This window comes from Ailuropoda melanoleuca, chromosome 3 (assembly GCF_002007445.2).
Source record: "Ailuropoda melanoleuca isolate Jingjing chromosome 3, ASM200744v2, whole genome shotgun sequence".
NCBI lineage: Eukaryota > Metazoa > Chordata > Mammalia > Carnivora > Ursidae > Ailuropoda > Ailuropoda melanoleuca.
In genome coordinates this window covers 94,696,830-94,719,336 of record NC_048220.1, presented here as the reverse complement: position 1 = coordinate 94,719,336, position 22,507 = coordinate 94,696,830, and the positions used below count along the sequence as shown (strand labels likewise).

The 22,507-nt window shown below is 40.3% G+C and overlaps 2 long non-coding RNA genes across 5 annotated transcripts in view; both read left to right on the top strand.

Moving 5' to 3' along the window:
• Positions 1 to 20,310, top strand: part of LOC109490780 — a 56,533-nt gene extending 36,223 nt beyond the window's left edge. Inside the window, exons 1-9 of one of the 3 annotated variants that reach the window (XR_004624226.1) lie at positions 3,923 to 4,151; positions 14,885 to 14,974; positions 15,113 to 15,279; positions 15,826 to 15,921; positions 17,285 to 17,459; positions 17,664 to 17,796; positions 17,965 to 18,002; positions 19,479 to 19,525; positions 20,271 to 20,310. This is a non-coding gene — a long non-coding RNA (uncharacterized LOC109490780). Of the gene's footprint in view, positions 1 to 3,922; positions 4,152 to 14,884; positions 14,975 to 15,112; positions 15,922 to 17,284; positions 17,460 to 17,663; positions 17,797 to 17,964; positions 18,003 to 19,478; positions 19,526 to 20,270 lie in introns of those variants that run through there. The other 2 variants (XR_004624225.1, XR_004624224.1) reach the window with 2 other exon arrangements.
• A 12-nt stretch (positions 20,311 to 20,322) lies between these two features.
• On the top strand, positions 20,323 to 22,203 carry LOC109490779. 2 transcript variants are annotated; one of them, XR_004624223.1, is made up of 4 exons: positions 20,323 to 20,616; positions 20,759 to 20,803; positions 21,445 to 21,542; positions 21,630 to 22,203. It is a non-coding gene; the product is annotated as an uncharacterized LOC109490779 (long non-coding RNA). The 2 variants fall into 2 exon arrangements; XR_002144166.2 differs by having other exon boundaries at positions 21,445 to 22,203.
• The last annotated feature ends 304 nt before the right edge of the window (positions 22,204 to 22,507 follow it).

Here is a 22,507-nt window from a genome sequence, read left to right as displayed (position 1 = left end):
CCCAAGGACTTCAGACACTGGATATAAGATACAGAATGTAAGTATGTCTAAAATATTTGAAAAGTGCAGATTCCCGGGTCCCAATGAATCAATAGCTGGGGTGGGCCCAAGAATCTGCGCTTTAAGAAGGCATCCTAAAAGTGTAAGATGCAGGTATATTTCAGAAGATACTCCCTGGGAAATGTAGCTATGCCAATTTCCCAAAATATATTCCACTGACTACTTTAAACACTAAAGGTATTCACACTTGGCTCCACCTCCATGTTAGTGGGTTAAAAGGGATAAGATTTAAAAAAAAAGATTTTATTTATTTATTTGACAGGGAGAGAGAGCACAAGCAGAGGAAGTGGCAGACAGAGGCTGAGGGAGAAGTAGGCTCCCCCCCAAGCAGGGAGCCCAATGCGGGTCCTGGGATCATGACCTGAGCTGAAGGCCATGCTTAACTGACTGAGCCACCCAGGTGCCTCAAAAGGAATACCCTTTAATGACGAATTTCCTTTTCTCCTCTGTGGCTAATTAGGCTTTATCAGTTTTCTGACTTAAATGGATAATTAGGTAGTCAGAATTGTTCTCCTCTGGCCTGAAAAACTAGCAAATGACAACAAATAATGATACTGAACTAACATGGAGAGTGAATGAAGTGACATTCCCTTCCCCTCTTTTGGCATCTGCTTCCCTCAGCAGCCTCCCTAGTGCTTTGCTGCTGAGCCCTCCCAGGCTGGAAATACCCCTCATTTTGTTATAACTTAGGGAGGTTCATAGGTGGACCACTGAGGCAGATGGTGACTTTCTCCCATATTGAAAAGTTGTAGCTGCTCCAGATGCATTTTGCCCTTTAGTGGAGGGTTGGGGAAGGGATTGAGGAAGGGTTAGGGGAAGGTCTCAAAAGAACAGCCACCAGAAAAATTTTAGTCCTGGCTTTCCATCTTCTTTTCTCCATCACCTTTTTATCTGTTGAACTCAACATGAGAGGGGTTTGCTTTTGAAAGCCCTATGCAGGGATGAGTTGTTTTTCCTATCTTTGAGCTGTTCAGCCATCTGTCCCAATTTCTTCCTGGTTTCCTGTTATTTTCATTCTGCCTTTATAAAGATGAACATGCGCTGCAACCACACATTCTATTAAGCTTGTCTCCTCACTACTTTATCTCATTAACTGCTTGATCACTATGAATAAAAATAATCTTCCATTAAGTCACAACTTCAAAGTCTCTGAGACTTTAGATCAAGCAAACCTTCAACAGCTTAAAAAAAAATCTCTTTAAATCCAAGAGGTTCACTTCAAAGAAAAACCTATGGGTGTTCTCAACCCAACTGACAGGTAAATAGTCATTTGTAACTAAAGATATGCAAGTGAGAAAACACGGCTTACGCTGGAGTTTATAGCTTCTCTTAACTTTTTCTCTGGTTAAAAGGACAACTTAGAGAGGACTGTGAGACGGGATTGGCTTGGATAACACAACACTGTACACATAGAAATGGGGGTAGTATGAGTAAGCCATGGTACAGCTTTCTGCCCTATTTCATACTTTATATTTCTTTTCTTTAAGATTTTATTTATTTGTTTGAGATAGAGCGAGAGAGAGTGCACGAGAATGGGGGTGGGGGTGGGGAAGAAACAGAGGGAGCCCTATGCGAGACTTGATCCCAGGACCCTGGGATCATGACTTGAGCCGAGGGCAGATGCTTAACCCACTGAGCCTCCCAGGTGCCCCTCATACTTTATATTTCTGTTTACAAAATTAATAACAAAAAGAAAAGAGAAAACAGGAAAACAAGGAGACAGGGTTGGTAGGGGCAAATATCACACAACCAGAGCTAACCACTATTAATAATTTGATAGTCCTTGTAGTTCACGTGTATGTGTGTGTGTACAGAAAAGCATGAAATTCATATGCTTTTGTAGACTCTTTTTTTACACACATATACTTTCTTTGTGTGAAGGATAACTTTGTGTGTGCTCTTTCCTTTGCCTGGCCTGTCCTTTTACCCAAATAACTCCTCCTCTTCCTTCCAAGGTCCACTGTGAATCACCTTACCCTTGGGAGCCATTTTTGATCTCCCCGACTTACTCCCCACTGGATGTTTTCTTTGCTTAGTGGTATTCTTGTGGGTACTGATTACAGTTGTAATTTTTTTATTCCTGTGTGATTTTTGATTGTTTTGGCTCTTCCACTAGACTTTAAGCCTCATAAGTGTAGGGGTTGGTTGTTCTCAAGGCCCAGCACAGTGCCAGACACACGTAGGTGGTTCTAGAACTATGGTTTGGATGAACGAAAGATAAGTTTTCAGATACTCCATACTTCTCCAGCTATCATTTAACTTTGAGGTTGTTTATCGACTATTATAAATGGGAAAATGGTCATCATTGTATGAAACAGCCTTTCCCATGGCCTTAGTTATTTCTTTTTTCAAAAAAAGATTTTATTTATTTAAGAGAAAGAGAGAGTGTGTGCAAGCGGGGAGAGGGACAGAGGAGGGAGGGAGAGAGAATCTCAAGAAGACTCCATGCTGAGCACCAAGCCCAACATGGGACTCGATCCCACCACCCTGAGATTAAGACCCTGAGATACAACCTGAGCCGAATCCAAGAGTCGGATGCTTAACCAACTGAGCCACACAGGTGCCCCTATCCTTAGTTATTTCTTCAGAAAGATTCTTGGGAGTAGAATTACAAGACTAGAGAGTGTGGGACACTTTAGTGCCTTAGATACATACTTCCAGAAACATGTCAATTATTAGACATCTTTTCCCTAGTAGGAGAAAAGAATGCCTATTTCTCCATATTGTCATACTTTAATTTTTCTTTTTTTAAAAATTATATTATTTGAGATAGAGAATGCATGTGTGAGAGAGCACGAGCAGGTGGGTGGGCAGAGGAGCAGGGAGAAGCAGACTCCCCACTTAGCAGGGAGCCTGAGGCAGGCTGGATCCCACGACCCCAGAATCATGACCTGAGCTGAAGGCAGACGCTTAACCAGCTGAGCCACTCAGGCACCCCTTTAACTATTTTTTTTCTAATTTGTAATTTTTTTTTCAAGCAAATTGACTATTCCTAATCTGTTTTTCTACTTGGATATCTATCTTTCTGTATTTATAACAATCCTGTGAATTAAGATTCTTGGTCATGTATCACATTGTCTGTCTGTTGACTTAAATATTTTTTTTTATCTATCAATTGGTGTATGTGTGTTTATTTGCACAGATGCAAAATTTTCCATCTTTTTCCTTTGTTGTTTTTGTTTTTTATCCTTATAAAGCTTTTCCCACACTAAGATAAGAGAAATAATAGCTGTGAAAAAAACAAGCTAAGGGTGTATATATGTGTATACAGAGGGAGAGGACTGGATTAATCTAGAAATGAAGCTAGTGAATTGAGCAATTATATGGAAGGGAAAAAGTTAGTCTCATTTAACATCTTACATGAAAGTATTCTCCAGATGGATTCAAATCAAATTTTTGAAAGTATGAAAGAATTGGAAGAAAATATTGGTGAGTACCACTTATCTGTCTTATTTGAGTACTCAAATTTGTCAGAGTGTAAGACTTACTTTGGATGAAAAATACTTTCCTGTTGTTAAAAGTTTTGGTTAGAAATTTTGATCAGCGATCTCCCAAGTAGTTCCGTGTTGAGAGGGAGAGTCTAACCTTGGTCTCTAAATGCCAAGTACCTTTTTTGAGCTCCACAACATTTCTGTTAAATTAAGCCAGGGTAAGTAAATAGTGTGGTGGAGAAAGGCCCTGCTGCCCTCATTGGCAGTTAGAAGGCAGAGTCCTGGCTGTATCTTATTACTCATCACATAGTTAGGTCATCTGGGGAGAACTTTTTTCTTAGACATTCTCTTTATCTGTAAAATGAATGACAAAAATCTCTGTTCTGTCCACTTCACAGAGTTGTTGGGAAGTTCAAATCAGGTACTGTAGATGGGCACTATTATTGCTGAAGAGGGCTGTGTGTAATAATAGCACAATGTGTTTTATATTGCTGATCTTTGTGTTCCCATCGATCTCTCCTGCAGAACTATTTCTTTAAGAGCAAGTTTGTTCTTCCCTGCACTCTGAAAATGCCTGGCATGATGGCTTTCCTTAAAGATCATACTCTGCAATGATGAAGAGCTCAGACTGGAGTCCTACTGAGCTTGGTTTGAATCCAGGTCCTGTCGTTTGTACTGGTGTGACCTTGGGCAAGTTATGTAATCTCTCTACATTTCAGTTTTCCCATCCTTGAAAAGAGGATAAAAATAATACCTGTCTTGATAAGTCAAGGCTCTGGTTATGTCACTAATCCAAACTACAGTTGTTGAAGTGATAAAGGGAGTATAGTACCTAATCTATATGTGTATGTGTCAGGGTTTCTCTCTCTGTATCCATCTAGCTATACCCTCCAGGAGTGGTTGGTTAAGGTATGATCTGGTCACCCTCTTTTGATTTGCTTTTTCTTTTAGCCTCAATTTTTTTTTCAAATAGGATTTGTCCACACAGCAGAGAAGGTGTCATAGCCCCTCATTAACATAAAATAAATGTATCAAGTTCTCCAACTTGAAATTTAAACAAGTCACAGATTTTTTAAAATCATAATAAAATAGTCTTTTTTCTTTTTCTTTTCTTTTCTTTTCTTTTTTTTTTTTTTTGAGAGAGAGAGAGCTAGCGCACAAGCACACACATGCAAGCCAGGGAGAGTGGGGAGAGGCCAAGACAGAATCTTAAGCAGGCTCCATGCACATCACGGAGCCCAACACAGGGCCAACACAGGGCTCGATCTCACAACTCTGAGATCATTACCTTAGCTGAAATCAAGAATTGAAAGTTTAACTGGTTAAACTGGCCACCCAGGCCATAAAATAGTCTTAATTAGTTCTACTTTGGTCATATTCTTACCCTGTATTTACCATGTAGTCTGGTGAAGGGATTGCTTTGATTGTTTCCTTGCCTTATTATGGCTGTGGTCATGTAGGGTTCTAGAACTGTCAACCCCACCACCATTATATGATTGGTTTCCTTGCCTTATTATGGCTGTGGTCATGTAGGCTTTCCTTGCCTTATTATGGCTGTGGTCATGTAAGGTTCTAGAACTGTCAACCCCACCATCATTATATGATTGGAGAATGGGAGAAGCAGTTCTCCAGAGGAAAGGGGTTATGTAGGGTGTGTCAAAACATAAAATAACCAATGTATACTAGTTTCCTTATAGGACTGTTGTAAGAATTCAGTGATAGAAATTTTTGTACCATTGAGATTATATGTATATATATATATAGCAAGTGCCCCCCCCCCACACACGCACCCAAAGGAAAAATTTAGCTTTTACTAGTATTATTATTCACTGGAAGGATACTTGTTTCTAGGCATCTTGCAGATACCAGTCACCTGAACTGTTGCAATTAAACAGCCTTTGGCTAGGTTTAGTTCAAACGTCTAGGAAAGAGTTGTAGAAGGTCATGTGATAAGAGGGGAACAGAAAAGCAGCCATCATGACTCTTCACAGAAGTAAGCCCAGGAAGGGCACTGGGGCTTAGAGCAGGGGGAAGAAGCCTGTCTTTTCTCATGGACAGTTCCTCATAATAAATGCTCATTTTCAGTGGTAGTTATAGGAATACACTAGCCTTGAGTCTCTAATGCCTCTCCCAGCCTCTCTTCAGAGTCAAATAGTCAAATAGTCAAGCTTAAACACAATTAAAGTGCTATAAGATTCTGGCTCCTCTGTTTTTTTTTTTTCCTCCTTCCTATTGGTTAGTCATTACTCCTATATTTTTGCCCCTTTGTCTCCTCAGACTTGGATTTATCTTAGTTTTGACTTTTTCCTTTAGTCTGACTCTGGTCACATACAGATAGAGCCAAATATTAATACATAAAGAGAAAAATGGAATTTAGTTTAGCTTCCTTATATGTGCTGTATTGTTGAAAGTTAAAAAAAAAAAAAGTTTGAACCTTTTGACTTAGAGCCATGGAAACACTCTTCTTATTTAAGCACCATCAACTTAAAGTTGAGGTTTCCAACTGGCACAGATCATCACAGCAAGCAGGCAAATCTTTTGAAATATACCCGTTTTTTTCTTAAAGACAGACATCAGGAGCACATAAAAAAATCACGTGCACCACGGTGTATTTCAGGGGTAATTTTCCTTGATTATAAACATTTTGATGTACTTGTCTCTGTAACATCGATGAGAAAGAGTCCAAGTGAATAAATATTTCCTGCATTTCATGATGTGATTTTAATTCCTCCACCTTGGCTGCTTAGGGATAACAGCTTAATCTGATATCACTGAAAATAAGAAATACCAATATTTCCATGATCACTGAAAGTTCATATTGGATTGTAGACTCAGATAGAACTGACCTGAGGCTTATCAGAGCTGAAGCAATGGAACTGCATGAGAACAGAGAAGATTTAATCAGAAAGGAAATTGTGCTTCAGAAACAGTCTTTGCCCCACCAAAAGACACTTGAGTTTAGAAGGAAGGAGGACAGGAGATGAGGCACAGAAAAAAGGAAACTTTCAAACATTTTTTAAAAAATAGCACTTTTTTCCCTCCTGGTAACTTCTCCACTCGGTTAGATTTAATATAAAGTAATCCTGCATGTTCCTCAGAAAATCTTCTGGTTATGTTCTTGAAGCTGGTGAATAATGGAGATATCTGCCACACTGGAAAATCATGCCGATCAATAATACTGTATGTTTTTGTTTGCCGTGCCTTTCTGCAGCTGACTCGCCTTTCCTTCTCTCTGGAGCTTGGCTGCTTTGTTTATAGATGTGATTTTTATCTTCTCTTTTCGTAATGGTGATGTTTGGAGGACCAAGGGAACAGTTATGAAAGCAACTCTGTAGGGCAAATAACCAAGTCGGTGGTACCACAGTGATTTCCTGAACTCACAACCCATTGGGGGCTCACTGTGTTCCTGAGGCTGAAGTGCATGTTCTGATACTATTCAGGGCAGACAGATGTGGGCATCAAAGCTGTTGTTACTGGAAGATTTTTCTTCTCCTGCAGAATGATGTACTGTAGCTAAAATGTTAATTTTAGCAAGTAGGATAATTGTTACTTCTCTAATGTGTCTGATTAAGGTCAGCAGCAGCCATTACTTGGAAACTAGGATTACTTTTGTGGGCAAATGACACAGGGGAAGAAATTTTAAAAGTAATGTTTCTGTCTTCAAAATGGAGGATACCAGAAGGAACTATATGTTACGCACACATTGTATCAGATATCGAATACTATGTGACATAATGGCTTCCACAACACCCATTTATTTACTCTTACTTTTGCCCTTTAGGTAGGGCTCAGCTGGGCTGGCTCATCTCTGCTTCACGTAGTATTTGTGGTCGACTGGATGATTTCCACAACCTCTCTCACACACCCAGCCATTGACTGGGGGGCTTGGTTCTCCTTTGCATGGCTCCTTAGCAAGATATTGTGGGTTTCTTCATTGCACTAACAGCTTCCCAACTACATGGCATAGAACTCTACCTCCTTGCAAAATAGCTCACCCCCTCGCTGGACCATTTCCTGTATTTCCTGGGGATGTGTCATAAATGTTCTCAGAAAAGACCCTCCCACTGAAACTGTCCAGCTCTGCCAGCTGCTTCAGTTTTTGCCTGTCCCTCCATGTGTGCATTCCAGCACAGCACGGTTGCCATTGCATCCTTCTCTTAACTGCATACCTTCATCCACGCGTCAGACCCTCGTGTCCCCAGCTCTGGGGCAAGGTGGGAACACTGCTCCTTTCCCTTCTGGGCTACTGTTTTAGAGGGGCCCCAAGCAGGACTGTTGTGTCCACCTTTCTCCATCCTCTGTTTTTCTTCCTCTGTTTCAGACATGAATCCAGTATGGGCTTGGCTGGGAATGAATGGATTGGACCAGGGCACAATACGGAATTAATCTGATGGCATATTACTTGATTAAGCCTATTGTGCCCCATGCTTTCTATTTTTAGGGTAAATTCTCCCACGGCCCTGACTTTCTAGATAGCCATCTTCCTGTCCAGCTAGGACGCCCACCCCCCGCCTTTTCACCCATCATTTGTCTCTTGAACTAGTGCCATTGTCAAATGAGGTTTGTCCCATTTTAGAGGTGAAGAAACTAAGTCAAGGAAATGGGAAATTCAGCTCCCTTGACTTAGGCAGCCACTGTAGGCTGCGGCGGGGGGAAGCGAGATTCCAGGGCTCTATTTAGTCCATCTCTCAGTTGGCAAATCCTCCTTATCCTAAGAAATCAAAGATATCCTGTGGGGGTAGCAACGAGATACTCCATATGGTGTTCTGCTCTTTCTCACCCTTTTAATTTGGCTCATTGTTCAATCTTAATTTGCAATTGTCACAGCTGCGATTGCATTCCCGATGTTCCACCAACTCCAAAAACCCTTGAATCTGAACCCTTGGTGGTTTTAATTTTATTTTTGTTGAGAAAGGTTATGTTGTCACAATGGGTAAAGCTAGCTCTTCAGTGAGGGAAAACATTTTTTTTGGGAAAAAGATACTTCTAATTTTGTATTAAGCCTCAGAATGGGCTGCAACTGTGGAACCTCAAGTGCAGGGGAGTTGACAACTCAGCCATAATCAAGCTAACTGAATTGGACAGAGCAATGTGAGACATAATTAGCAATTCCGTTCAGCGAGCTGTCTCCTGAAAAACTTAAAATACCTTCCCTGCCTCATGCATATTCAGTGCCTCATTTGCTATTGTTTTTATCCAACAGGTTGAAATTCAAAAGGAAAAAATTCTGAGTTGTCTGTCTCATTTTCATCCCCCGCATTCTCCTCTCTTTTCAGCAGCTCCCCGCACCTCCCCATCCAGTCCCATTTCAATATAGCAGGTCACCCCGGTGCCAGCTGCACACTGACAAATACAAAGTACTCTGAGCACATTTTTTTTTCTTGCTAGTACCTTTGTCAACCTCTCCTCTCAGCTAGATAAACTGAGCAGGTACATTTGTGTTGGGGAATTATGACCATTTGGTTGTTGTGGTCAGGCTTCTTGTGGGAATTCTGTGTCACATGGTTACCAGGTCATGATAGGTTTGTGCCGAATTGGGTATTGATTGGTGATCCCATGCTTTTCCTCCTGATCTCTATCCACCTTGTAGGGTGAGGCTTTCACTTTCCTTGATGTTTCAGGTGGTTAGGCTTCTGCCTGTGGATGTGCAGCAAGACCACAGAAGCAATGAGATGGAGGGGGGGGAAGTCAAATACATTTCCCTCTGTTCATTGTATCCCTGGTTAGCTGAGCCTACAAATTCTCCATTAGAAGATTGTTTACAAAATGTGTTGGGTGTGACTACTCTGGAAAGACCCCCGGCAGAATGATTGGTTGTCTGCAGAGGCAGTGTGGTGTAGAGCAAGCAAGAGTCTGTGTTAGGTCTAGGGTCAAAGCCTAGCTCTGTGCTTTTAGCTGTGTGGTCTTGACCAAGTTACTTAAAGTCCTTCATCCCCAAGTGCTTCATCTGTACCACAAAGATCATAACAACCCTGTGTGTGAGTAGTATTATGAGGATTACATAAGATGAGGTAGAGGGAAGACCTAGATGAGTGTCTGGCACGTTGTTCGTGCTCAGTATTTGTGTCCTTTTCCTTTTTAAATTCCTCCCCTTCCTCATCTTAGTCTTCCTTTTCCTTTTCTTTCTGTTTTATTGTATTTTGCAATCTGGTATCAGACAATGTAAAATAGGGTGCCTGCGTGGCTCAGTTGGTTAAGTGACTGCCTTAGGCTCAGGTCATGATCCTGAGTCCTGCATCAGGCTCCTTGCTCAGCAGGGAGTTTGCTTCTCCCTCAGACCCTCCCCCCCCCAATGCTCTCTCTTTCTCTCACAAATAAATAAATAAAATCTTAAAAAAAAAAGAAAAAAAATGTAAAATATTTTAGAATTTCAGGGAAATTAGTCAGTACTTTCAATCTCTTTCCCTACAAAGTTTCTTTTTAGAAGACACATTCTAGCAATTAGGAAATGCCAGTTTAAATTTCATCTTCTTTCCCATCCCCTATCATTATCTGGTAAAGGTGACTGACCAAAGGCAGAAATTGAATTAAATGAGAAATTCAGTATTTTTCTAACCCTGAATCCCTGGAAGCATCACTGTATTCCATCACTTCAAAAACAGCCTCTTTCAAATTTTAGCTTTTCCAGTTGGGGAGCATTAAAATAAAAATATATCGATAAAATGTCATGTTAAAATTTTTGACTTGCTGACATAACTTGGAAGGTTTAATTTTCACATCTTTTTTTTTTTTTAAGTGAAAAGTAGGAAGTTAAGGCGTACTTGGGTTTGTAAATATTTTAGGAGAAGCTGAGATATACCTTAAATGGATTCTGTATGAAATATAACAGTANTTTGCTGACATAACTTGGAAGGTTTAATTTTCACATCTTTTTTTTTTTTAAGTGAAAAGTAGGAAGTTAAGGCGTACTTGGGTTTGTAAATATTTTAGGAGAAGCTGAGATATACCTTAAATGGATTCTGTATGAAATATAACAGTAGTGCTCAAAAGAGAGTTTTAAGGGGAAATAAAAGAAGGAGAAAGGTCACCAGTGTTGTAAATCAGAGGAGGAGAGTTGGGAAGTTATTCCTTTTAGAAGTTAAATTTGTCATAGCAGGCTGACATCTGAATAAGTTCATAAGATGAGAGATGAACGCAAGGACTAGATCAAGTAGAGGCACCTATTTCCCTCCCCTCCTTCCTGAAAGTCTATAGATCTTATTATATGTATCATACCATTTGGCAGGTGATTTAGCCTTCATTGATTACCATCACACACTGTCCTCTAAGTGTTTTCCAAGTGAAAGTCTTGTTTTTTCCAAAATATTGCAGAATACTTGAGGGGATGGATCATCTCGTGTACATGATAGTAGCTTCCCACAGCTTCTAGCCCCATCCTATGTGTGTGCTAAGCAAGAAAGGAATCCTTGCAAACTGGAGGCTGAATGAGAGAAAGTGAAGCCGTAAACCTATCATCCATCTGCAGTACCTCTCACTTTATGAATGTGTGAAGGCCAAAGCTATGAGCCACCATGCTCACTAACAGAAATGGTTGTACAGGAGGGATGAAGAGATGAAATCTAGAAGAGAAGACTTTGAAACGAATATGTGCAATGCCATTGCTGGAGAATGAACTGCAGATGGAGGGAATGTGAGAGATGGAAGAAAACTGGTGATTGCTCAACTTCCATGGAGAGAATTTGAACTGTGGACAAGTTCCAACGTGGTTTCCATGTCATAAAGGTGGAGAACAGGGTAGAGGATATATTAGAAATCATGACCCCCTTTGACTGAATAACTTTAGTTAGGTCTTCAACATAACCTCTTGTGTCTCTCAACCAGGAGCTTGATAAGCAATACTTAATGGAGAATTGAGGGAGCCCATACCCTGAAGAATAGGGATAAAATAGGTGCGGACATTTGAAGCTTAGGGAGGGATATGCCCTCTGTTAGCACTGGAAAATATCATCCTTTGCCTCCTTGAGCAAAAGTTCCCTGAGTTTTGAAAGCAATTAATGTGATATTTCTACTTTAACCCCAATAGAAGCCTAAATCCTGAAAAGTCTTTGTAATAAGCATATTTTGTTGACAGGTTATTGTATAGAATATAACCTCCCACAAAAATCTTTTCTAAATCCACCAAAATGGTGAAAATGAATGATACTGCATCAAAGTTACGGCAGTATTTGTTACATAGCCTTCAATTTCTTGCTTCTTTCTCCCTTATACTTTTTTTTTTTAAAGCAGGGAGTCTATTGAGAAATCTTATTAAAAATCACAAACTGAACAGCAGACCCCCTTTTTTTTGAGAACCAGAAACAGATTTTAAATGACAAAAAACCCCTCCTTTAATCTTTTTGTAACATCTTGACAGTTGTGCCAGAAGATGTCTGCTTCTGCCTTCAAAATATAATTGCTTTTGGTCTGAAATAATTCATTTCCCCCTCCTTTTCCTCTACTAGAAATCTTTGCCCTTTAAGCTGGATATTTTCCCTTAATTTTGTGGCTACTTTTTTGGAAGGTAATGGGAAGGGGTAGGGAGCCAGGAGGCAAAGGAGACCAGAGTGAATGTCATAACACAATGCCTTGTGAGGGTATAATGTGGGATAAAAAGAGCATTTGTGAGCCAAGGGGAAAAAAAACTAACCTCATAAAAATGAGTTTAACTGTCACACTGTTGAATATCTAGTGTCATCAAAGGTATTTGACCTTTTTAAATCCATCAGAGCGTGTTTCTATTTGTTTTGTTTTCAATAACTCAAGTGAAGTCATATCATAGTTGAATACCTTTTTAGCAGTTTAGTTCTTAAAGATCCCAGATCTTGTTTTCTCCAAAGAATCCTTTATAAGCATTGGAATAAGAGTGTATTCAGAGTTCTGTAAAACCTGCATCTTTGGACTCTTTAGGAGGAAACATTTCTGATTTATGACATAGGCCTAGTGGGGAGAAGAAGTAGGTGATCTCAGCAAAGGAGGATTTCCAATGGTGGGATGAGGAGTGTAGGCACCAGTGAGAATCCATAACTGCAAAGTGGCATGGTATGTCCTTTTAACACCTAAATTTGGGTCTTGAATCACAAACTACAGAAAAGAAAAGATAATGAAGGGAAAAAGAGGACATGAAAGAGAATCAGAGGTGTTGACCATCACAGTAAATCTAATAGTTTTGGGCTCCTTACATTATAGTATATACTTTTTTCCCATATATATCTGTCATTTTTTCCCCAAACCAGTTCTGTGAAGGTAAGTGTAGTTCATCAGCTCTTTCATGACTCAGGTGTACAGATGTTTTTGGCTTCTTTGCATCTACTTTGCTCTGTATTCACTGAAGTCCAGAAGAGGAACTATGCCATGCACTTTGCAGTTTACGGCATTAAGCAACTCTGTGCTGCCACCTTCTGTCCAGATTTGACCCACTGGATGAATGAAGATGTGTCTTCTAGAACATCTTCTCTGCTTTTCCAATTGCTTGAGAAAATAGGAAATACACGAATAAAAAGGAGGGGAAAAGGAACACCAGGCCTCTGTTGCAGTACTAGGTACTCCTTGGAAACTATCAGGTGCGATGTTCCTTCCCACCCACCTTGAGGTTACTTCACTATTGAGGGCCAGGGTGGAGGCGGTGCATTTCTGTTAGGCAGGAACCTCCATTTGGAGAAGCAAATCAAGCCCCAGTTTTCTTCTTTCTTAGGGAAAACAAGGATGAGAATTACCATGCACTGAGCGCTTACTATAAGTCAAGCATTGTACTTGATGCTCCTTATAGTATGTGGTTGGGCCTGTATCCCATTTCCCAGTAAGACACAGTCACCAATATTCTGGGGGAGAATCAGGTGTCTTAAAATTAAAGCCACAGTTTATGCTATATATTATTTATGCTATATATTATTATGCTTCCTTGGGAGTTTCCCAATGGATGAGAACAAAGATTCAGTTTTGCTATCTGGGTCCAAGATATAGAAGCAAGAAACTGATTATTTTCCTTGGGTTTTCTTCCTCTGGGTCACTTGCCCTGTTAAAGTATAGGTATTCCAACCCATCACTCATTCCCGAGGGATGATATTTTTTGCTTCTCTGTATCAATTCAGGACCTCATATGTCTTTTTTACTTCTCTTAATTTGTTATTTCATGTTATCTGTCCTTCCTGAGATATAGGGCCTGTTTAGTCCTGAGTCCCATTTCCAGGATTCCCACTATACTTTGTTAATCAGTGATTCCACTTTTCCTTCTGAGGAGCATGGCTCTGATCTATTTCAGTCTTTGGGGATGCCAGCAGTTTTGTGCAAAACTAGTGATGATTATTAAGAGGACTGGTATTCCTGGATGATTAGTACCTCCTAACTGCAGAGACCATCTCTTTCCCCTTCTTCAGCTTGGCAAGGGGGGTTGGTGTGACCTTACTGTACTCTGAGGCAAGTAAGATTCAGAGTTAGGTAAGTTGCTTAAATCGTGTAATTGGTAAATGGTGGAGCCAGAAGTGAAATACTGCCCTGTTTGGGGCTAAAAGAAGTGTCTATATTCCTTTTACACAAGGACCTCTTAAAATCTAACATTTATTGAATGCCACTGATGGTTCCAGCACCATGCCAAGGCTGCTATGCTGAGGAATTCTGCTGGTATCAAGCTGAGTTGGCTTTCTGAAATACTGTAAGGAGAGAGATTCTGTGGTCTTGTGTACACTCAGTGAAAAAGAATGTTGGGATTCATTGTTAAATGTCTATCTTGGAAGCATAATAGGGTGGCTTTGCCAGTTTTCACCTTTTCTTCCAGTAACCCAGCATCAGGGGTAGGATGACAGCATATTTAAGAAAGAAGTTTGGAGTGCTACAGACCAGATTCAAGTACTAAATCCACATTGTGTTTAACTGGGATGTCTTGAGGAAATTGCTCAAACTGAGTCTCCGTGGTCTCAGTCTTTAAGTGAGATGATCACAGTATTCGCCTCGGGTTACTCTGAGGCTTAAATGTGACAACGCACTTAAAGCACATGATACGATGCTTGGCACATTAGGTCTTCGATAAATGTTACCTGTTAGAAATAAATGTAATGAGACTGGAAGGTTAACTTTTTTTTTTTAAGATTTTATTTATTTATTTGATAGAGATAGAGACAGCCAGCGAGAGAGGGAACACAAGCAGGGGGAGTGGGAGAGGAAGAAGCAGGCTCATAGCGGAGGAGCCTGATGTGGGGCTCAATCCCAGAACGCCGGGATCACGCCCTGAGCCGAAGGCAGACGTTTAACCGCTGTGCCACCCAGGTGCCCCTGGAAGGTTAACTTGATAGGCCAGTTACTATCTTTTTATTTTTGTTTCTCTAATCTTACAGAGGTTACTTCTCTAAGGATACCAAGTTGACGTATTTTTCAACAGTGAAATAAAAGAGTAATTATTTTCCCATTTATTTCCCTGACAGGTTCCTCCTCGCTTCCTTAAGATGAGTAGTCCTAATTTGGCTAATTGATGTAGTCCACAATGAGCACCAAATACTGACCAGGAGCCTCAGGTAAGATGTCATCTACAAAACCAAAACCACAGATGATGGCGTGATATATTTTGAAAAGTCGGGATGAGTATAATAAATTGAAGGGGCTTATAGGGGATGCAGGGCAGAGAAAACCCTGATGTCTGTGTTTGGGTGTAGGTGATATTGCTTTTGCAGACCCCAGTTTCTCCGTCTCAGCTGCCGTGTTGTGAGATAAGAGAAGTACGAAAGCGTTTGGAGAGGAGCTGAAGCTGAGACATGTAGCCACACACCACGGTTTCTTGTCCCAGTTCCATTAGCACCGAACAGTCAAGTGCTCCAGTACCGTGAGTGTACTTCGGTAGCTTGTAATTGCCCTGTGCTTCAGTCAAGAGATGGGTAATTGCTCCTATGGGCCATGGATTTCCTGCTAGCAGCAGCTGATTGAAACCAGCCATTTATTGTGGTTAAAAACCCCAGACTCACTGCAGTGTTTACAGATAAACCTTCTGTGCGACAGTCATTTACTCTACCCAGCCATCCATATATTAAAGATATTACACACTACCCCCTCCTTTTCTCTTGAAGACAGATCAACTGTTCTTTTCAGTTTGATTAAATTTCAGTATGTAGTGTTGACATGCCAACTCTTTTATTTTGTGGCTTATGCTTTAAATAAATTTGCATTTCTTTGGACCCAAGTTCTATTTTGGGGGCGTTTGTTAATAGCCACAGTACTGTAGTTTTAGATACTTCTGCAAAGTTGCTTTTCATCTTTTTCGTTCCTCCCATGAGCCAAACACAGATCTTCGCCTGTGTGTCTCTTGGTGTCCTCATGAGTCGGGATGTAGTAAAGGTAGGCTGTTCACTCTTAGTAATCCTGAATTTTTAAGTTTGCAGGAAGCTGACAGAGGATGGTGTGTTTTCTAATTTTAATGACACCTGCATCTGTGATGGACACAATGGATGCTGCTACATGACATCACAAGGTAGAGGACACTCTGTGTCCATTCTCAACTTAATCGGTCTCCCATTCTGCTACCCCCGCAGTTCTATTAAATTTTGGTTTTAGGCGTTAAAAGAGCAGATTGATATCTACATGTGATTCAGGTGTGTCCAGTATGTCTCAAGATTTGGGATGGTTTTAATCCAATTTCTCTGCTTATGAATAGTGACATTGATATCATCTTCTACTTGCTCCCTTTGGTCTTATACCAAGAATGAAAGATAAGAATACTTAGGGATAGGGGCACCTGGGTGGCACAGTCGTTGAGCGTCCCTTCAGCTCAGGGCGTGATCCCAGCATTCTGGGATTGAGCCCCACATCAGGCTCCTCCGCTGGGAGCCTGCTTCTTCCTCTCCCACTCCCCCCGCTTGTGTTCTCTCTCTCTCTCTGGCCGTCTCTGTCAAATAAATAAATAAAATCCTTAAATAACATACTTAGGAATAAACTGGAAATGCTGCTCTGGACTTGTGAAATCAGAAACTCTGTTATTCCCTACCACACCCTCTTTTTTTTTTTTTTAACTTTCCCACCAAACCTGTATAATTGGTTGGAATTCATGAGTAATTTATGCTCTTTCTATAGGAATAAATAAGATTATCTGGAAATCTTGACATTTATATGTAAATTCTCTAGGTTGATAGGTAGGAAAAAGGGTCAATCTATTTTTTTTTTTACCTGAGTGACTATGGTCAGACCTAGTCAAATTAACGAAAGAGTTGAGATTTGTCTGGTGCATTTCCTTTAGCTCTGTCTTCCCTTTTTGCAGCTCTATCTCCCCTAGATATAAAGAGCTGGTGATTTATTTGTAATGCAGTGTTGAAGAATATATTAATTAGGACTCTCAGGTCTGTGTCTAACAAAGTCTGTGTTCCTGGAATCTCAGATAATGGCTACTAATTTACCCTTTAAATTCTGAGGTTAAAATTAATGGTTTGAGCAGAAGCCAAATACAGCAATTGACGTAAAGCAAAGAACATTTGCCCTTAATATACGCATACATGAGTTTGGTCCCCTGGTAGACAGCAGATGGAGTATGTTTGTCTAGGTGTTTAAGAACATAATACAGAACAAGAAGACAAAAACTTGACTCCTATGATGGTATAGTTGTGTGAAGCATGTTAGCAGATACACATTTAACACAAAGATTAATGGAGTAATAATTACATTTACAAAAATGGTTCTTCATAAAAGACCAAGGGAAATAATAAATTAATGAACACTTGTTTATAGGCCCTGCTACTTTGCTTTATATTTTCTTATTCATTGTTTACCTAATGAGGTAGATGTTATTTTCTGTTTTTTTAAAGTTTATTTATTTATTCAAGCAATCTCTATACCCAACTTAGGGCTCATATTCACAACCTTCAGATCAAGATTCTCCACTCCACACTTCCAGCTGAGCCAGCCAGGCACCCCTCAATGTTATTTTCTTAAAGATGAGGAAGCAGAGGCTCCCAGAGGTTAAATAACTTGGCCCGTGTCAAACAGTTTGTAGGAGGAGCCATCGGGATTCCAGTTCAGGTAGGCCTGGCTTCTAAATCCACGTGTTTTCCATTATTTTACCTGGCCCTTGAATTTTTCTCATTTCTCTGAAAACCAAATTTCCTTATTGCCGTTAAAAGTGACTTGATTGATCAGTATTTGGTTTCCACTGAGTTTTTTAGGAACTCATTCAATTATTGATTCAGCCAGCTAATATTTATTTTTGTATCTCCCGTGTGTCAGGCACTGCTGGGCAAGAGAATACAAGAGAATACAGGATTAATGAGATGTGGCTCCTGTTCTTGGGAAGCTTTCAGTTTGGGAACAGATATGCAAAAAACCATGCTTTTGATCCAGTATGAGAGCCACATTAGAGGTAGAGTAGTGCCCCTCCCACTCCCCCATCCGTGGTGGTTTTGCTTACAGGGTTTCAGTTCCCTATGCTTAGCCATGGGCTGTAAGCAGATGATTCTCCTGGCATATCATAGACCAACACCACATCACAATGCCTCTGTCATTCACTATACTTCATCTCATCATACAGGCATTTTATCATCTCATCTCATCACAAGAAGAGGAAGGGTGAGTACAGAACAATGAGGTACTTTGAGATACCATAGTCACAGAACTTTTATTACAGTAAATTGTTATAATTGTCCTATTTTCTTATTAGTTATTGTTGCTAATCTCTTACTTGGCCTAATTTATAAATTAAACTTTATCGTAATTATGTATGTATTGGAATAAAATTAGTGTCTATAAGGTTTGGTACTATCTGCGGTTTCAGGCATCTGCTGGAGGTGTTGGAATGTAGCCTCCACGGATAAGGGCGGACCACTGTATGTTCAAGTTTTCGTGCGTGAGGCAAGAAAAGCAAGTGATTGATATGTTTGTGAGGAGAGATTGTTTTTGGTAAAGGGTTTTTACCAAAAACAAACAAACAAACAAAAAGAGCTTTAATGGGAGTCTTAAAGCATAGCGATAACGGTGATAATAGCTAATAGTCTTGAACACTTAGTATGTTCTCGAAAGCAACCTGATTAAAGCCTTACTTCATTTAAACCTCTCAAAATCTCTAGGTATTATCCCTTTTCACATCTTGGTGATGAGGAAACAAAGGCCCAGAGAGTTAAGTAACTACTGGATAGTAGAAGCCAGATGCAAATCCAGGTTGGCTAGCTCCAAAGCCAGCCCCATTTTGTGGCTCTGTTTTACTGAAACAGTGCTGAGTAAGGGTTTGCCCAGAAGAGGTTGGGTTGGGGTAAAGGGAAGTTTGGGGACTTGGGAAGGTTTTTACCTGGCCAAGTGAGCAGCATGTGCCAAGTCCAAGAGGTGAGAAACAATGTGGTATATATTAGGATTTGTAAGTAGCATCATATGGCTGAATGTGCCTTATGTAATAAGGGTTGTTGGTGAGGGTCGCCCAGATCAGGAAGGACCTATCTGGACACGGTAAGTTTAGACTTGGTGTCACTGAAGGATTTTAAATAGGGGATTGAGATGATCCCATTACTTTTCATCACAGAGGTATACACAGGAAATTAGGAAAAAGTCTAGGTTTTCGGGATATGAGGTAAAGCCCTCAAAATATGTTAGTAGCAGCAGTTTGACAACCTCAACTTAAAAACATTTTAATAGCATACATTATTTATCTCAATATTTAAAGATGTGATAACTTCAACTTTTAAAGCCTTGCCTTCTTTCTAGTGAAAGCTCTTCTAATGAAGAGGTTAGTCTGGTCCCTGGAACTGAAATCTGCAAATGCCTTGATCACTTACCCGGGTTTCAGACAGGCCATGTCACCTGAGATAGAGACTCATTCTGGATCTGAGCTTTAGATCAAATTGCTTTTTCCTAAAAGAGTGCCTCATGGAGAATTTGTAAATCACAGATTTAGCTTTTGTGTGCGTGTTAGGAGCCCATTCTAATGTGTCACAGAGCATAACACAAACTCCAGGCTTCTGAGCCCACATATAGGAATTGACAACCCATTTTGGGGAGGGACAGCCATGGTTGAAAGGGCCACTGGGTTACTGCTTTTGATTACTGTCTTTCTAGGCACTGCACCTATCAGAGGAATTGCACCATCTGAAGATTTAAAGCCAGTAAGCACTCTTCGCCTCTCCTGGTATTTTCTGCCTTAGATTGGATCAAGCATTGGCTGACACTGGTGGTTGTTTTCCCTGACTTACTTTGTTTTTATATGATGACCTTTTCTTTGTTTATTGTTTTATTTGAACTTGCTGGGAGTTTATATAATTGATGGGCTTGTATGCCGTAGTATGTCTGGGAATCTGCGGGTGATATACAACAGTGTCTGAGTGTGTAGTGTTTTCTTTCATTCCTCCCCCCCCCCCCCCCATTCTTATCCCTGATGTCAGATAGTCAACATCCCAACTGGTTGAGCTGATATGGTAATGGAGATTCTTCCTTATCTTGTAAGCAAAAGGTTTGGGTTAATCAGAGTCACCCAGGGTCAGCCTATATTAGAAATTTCAACATTTTGTTGACAGTCTCTTGAGCTCTGGTATAATACCTGACTTTTAGGTTTTCATGTGTTTCCTAACAGGGATTGTTCTCTACTTACGTTGCCTCAGCTTGACTGGGGTGTTGAAATGTACAAATCATGCAATTGCTCCTTACTTATGAAAAATAAGTAGTATGTGGTTGTCAGTATGTGTTTGCTAGCTAATCACTTAACATTTTAATCTGTTTTTAAAAACTACAGGTATTAGAGAAAGACAAAGAAAGGGGGAAGAAACCACAAAACAGTATATAGATTCTCATTTTTTGAACCAAGTTGTATATATTCTTTTTTTAAATGATTTTATTTATTTATTTATTTGACAGAGATAGAGACAGCCAGCGAGAGAGGGAACACAAGCAGGAGGAGTGGGAGAGGAAGAAGCAGGCTCATAGCGGAGGAGCCTGATGTGGGGCTCGATCCCATAACGCCGGGATCACGCCCTGAGCCGAAGGCAGACGCTTAACCGCTGTGCCACCCAGGCGCCCCCAAGTTGTATATATTCTTGAATGAAGAAGATATGGAAGAAAAAGTATCGGAGAGCAGTGGAGATAATCCGGGTCACAAGGACTTTCTGTCATTCCTCCCTGTACTAGTACACGTGTGATTTTTTCATATTTAGAAAAGTTTAAAAGCACAGGCATTATTCATGATGCTGGCATAACTCAAAAGGTATGTGAGAGGATTGAGTGATTAGCAAATAATTTAAATATGTTGTATGTTTCAAATAAAGAAGTTAATTGTTCAGTTGACATGGTTAAGCTTTAAGTTTCTTAGTTGTCGGTTTCAATTAAACTGTGCTTGCGTTTTGCAGCAATGATTGAGGTCCTTACATCTTGGCACGAAGGAATTGGACTTGGTAAGTCACTACTTTCATATTCTTAGAGCTTTATTATTCAAGGCAGGCATTAACAACACTTCCACTAGCTTCAGCAATTGATATGCAAACAGATATACTTGTGGTGACTTTTGCTCACCTGTGATGTTAGCCTTAGTCTTATCTCAGTACCTTCTCTGTCAGTCAGTCTTGTCCAACATCTGTTGGAAGCCTATGGTGTGCCAAACCTTATGACGGGTGTTTAGGATAAAAAATACAGGGTTCCTCAAGAAGCTCACAGTTGCTTTGGAAAAAAATTCGGCATAAATATTGAATTTCATTGCTTACATGTGTTTTCCCATAGAGAAGGTGATAGTTTCTAAAATTGGTTATGCTTTGCCATCCCTTCTGAGAGGTGTTCTAAAACAAGGTATAAATGCCAGGTGATGCAGTGATTGAATATTTTATCAAGGGCATGTAGTTAATCATTAAACATAGTTCAGTGCTAATTTAGCAACAATTCTCCATGACTGTTCAGAGTTGAGATCTTCTTTGAGTTCCTTGAGAATGGATTTGGAAAGCTGCAGGCAAGAGTGAAAGTGTTTGATTTGGTTCAAGGGCCTGATATGGAGGGACTTTTTTAAAGTTTCTACAGAATCCTGGTTCTTTGTCCTTCTTCATAGAATAATACCTTGAAAGAGGAACTTGGAAGGGATGAAAACCAACTAAAAGGCGGGGATAGGAGTGAAAGAATTGTCAAACTCAGAAGGCATTTGTCAAGGTTTGTCAGTGTTTTAGTTCATTTGGGCTGCTATAACAAAGTAACACAGATTGGGTAGCTTATAAACAACAGAAATTTATTTTTCAGAGTTCTGGAGGCTGGAAAGTTTAAGATCCAAGCACCAGCATGGTCATATTTTGGTGAGAACCCCCTTCCTGATTTATAACCAGTGACTTCTTGCTATGTTCTCACATGGTGGAAGGGGCCAGGGATCTCTCTGGAGCCTATTAATCCTATTCATGGGTTCTTCACCCTAAGGGTTTAAGCACCTCTGAAAGCCCCGCCTCCCAACCATCTTTGGGGGTTAAGACTTCAACATATGAATTTTGGGGGGACACAAATATTTACACCATAGCCATCAGGCTCTCATGGGTCCAGATTGGTCCCAAGTTATCAGAAAGGGTTGGATCTTTGTCGATCAGGAAATTAATAGGGAGTGGGCATGCATGTAGTTGTGATACCCAGGGTTGCTCCTTATTTCTTAGAGCAAATGTATTTGTTGTGCATCTGTCTTGATATGCAAGATATCACAACACTAAACTAAAAAAAAATGAAAAAATTCTGTGCCAGAGACCTGTCAAAGGTAGAGAAAAATGCTTTCCCTTAATACCACTGTTTTTTTTTTTTAAAGATTTTATTTTATTTATTCGACAGAGATAGAGACAGCCAGCGAGAGAGGGAACACAAACAGGGGGAGTGGGAGAGGAAGAAGCAGGCTCATAGCAGAAGAGCCTGATGTGGGGCTCGATCCCATAACGCCAGGATCACGCCCTGAGCTGAAGGCAGACACTTAACCGCTGTGCCACCCAGGTGCCCCTTTAATACCACTGTTTTGAGAGAAAGTATTCAGATTTTTGAAGGGACTTAATATTTTTCTATAATATCTGCATTCATATATAGATTTGATCTATCTTTCTATCATCTCTCTGGATTTGATCTATATACACATATGAATTTGGTCCAGC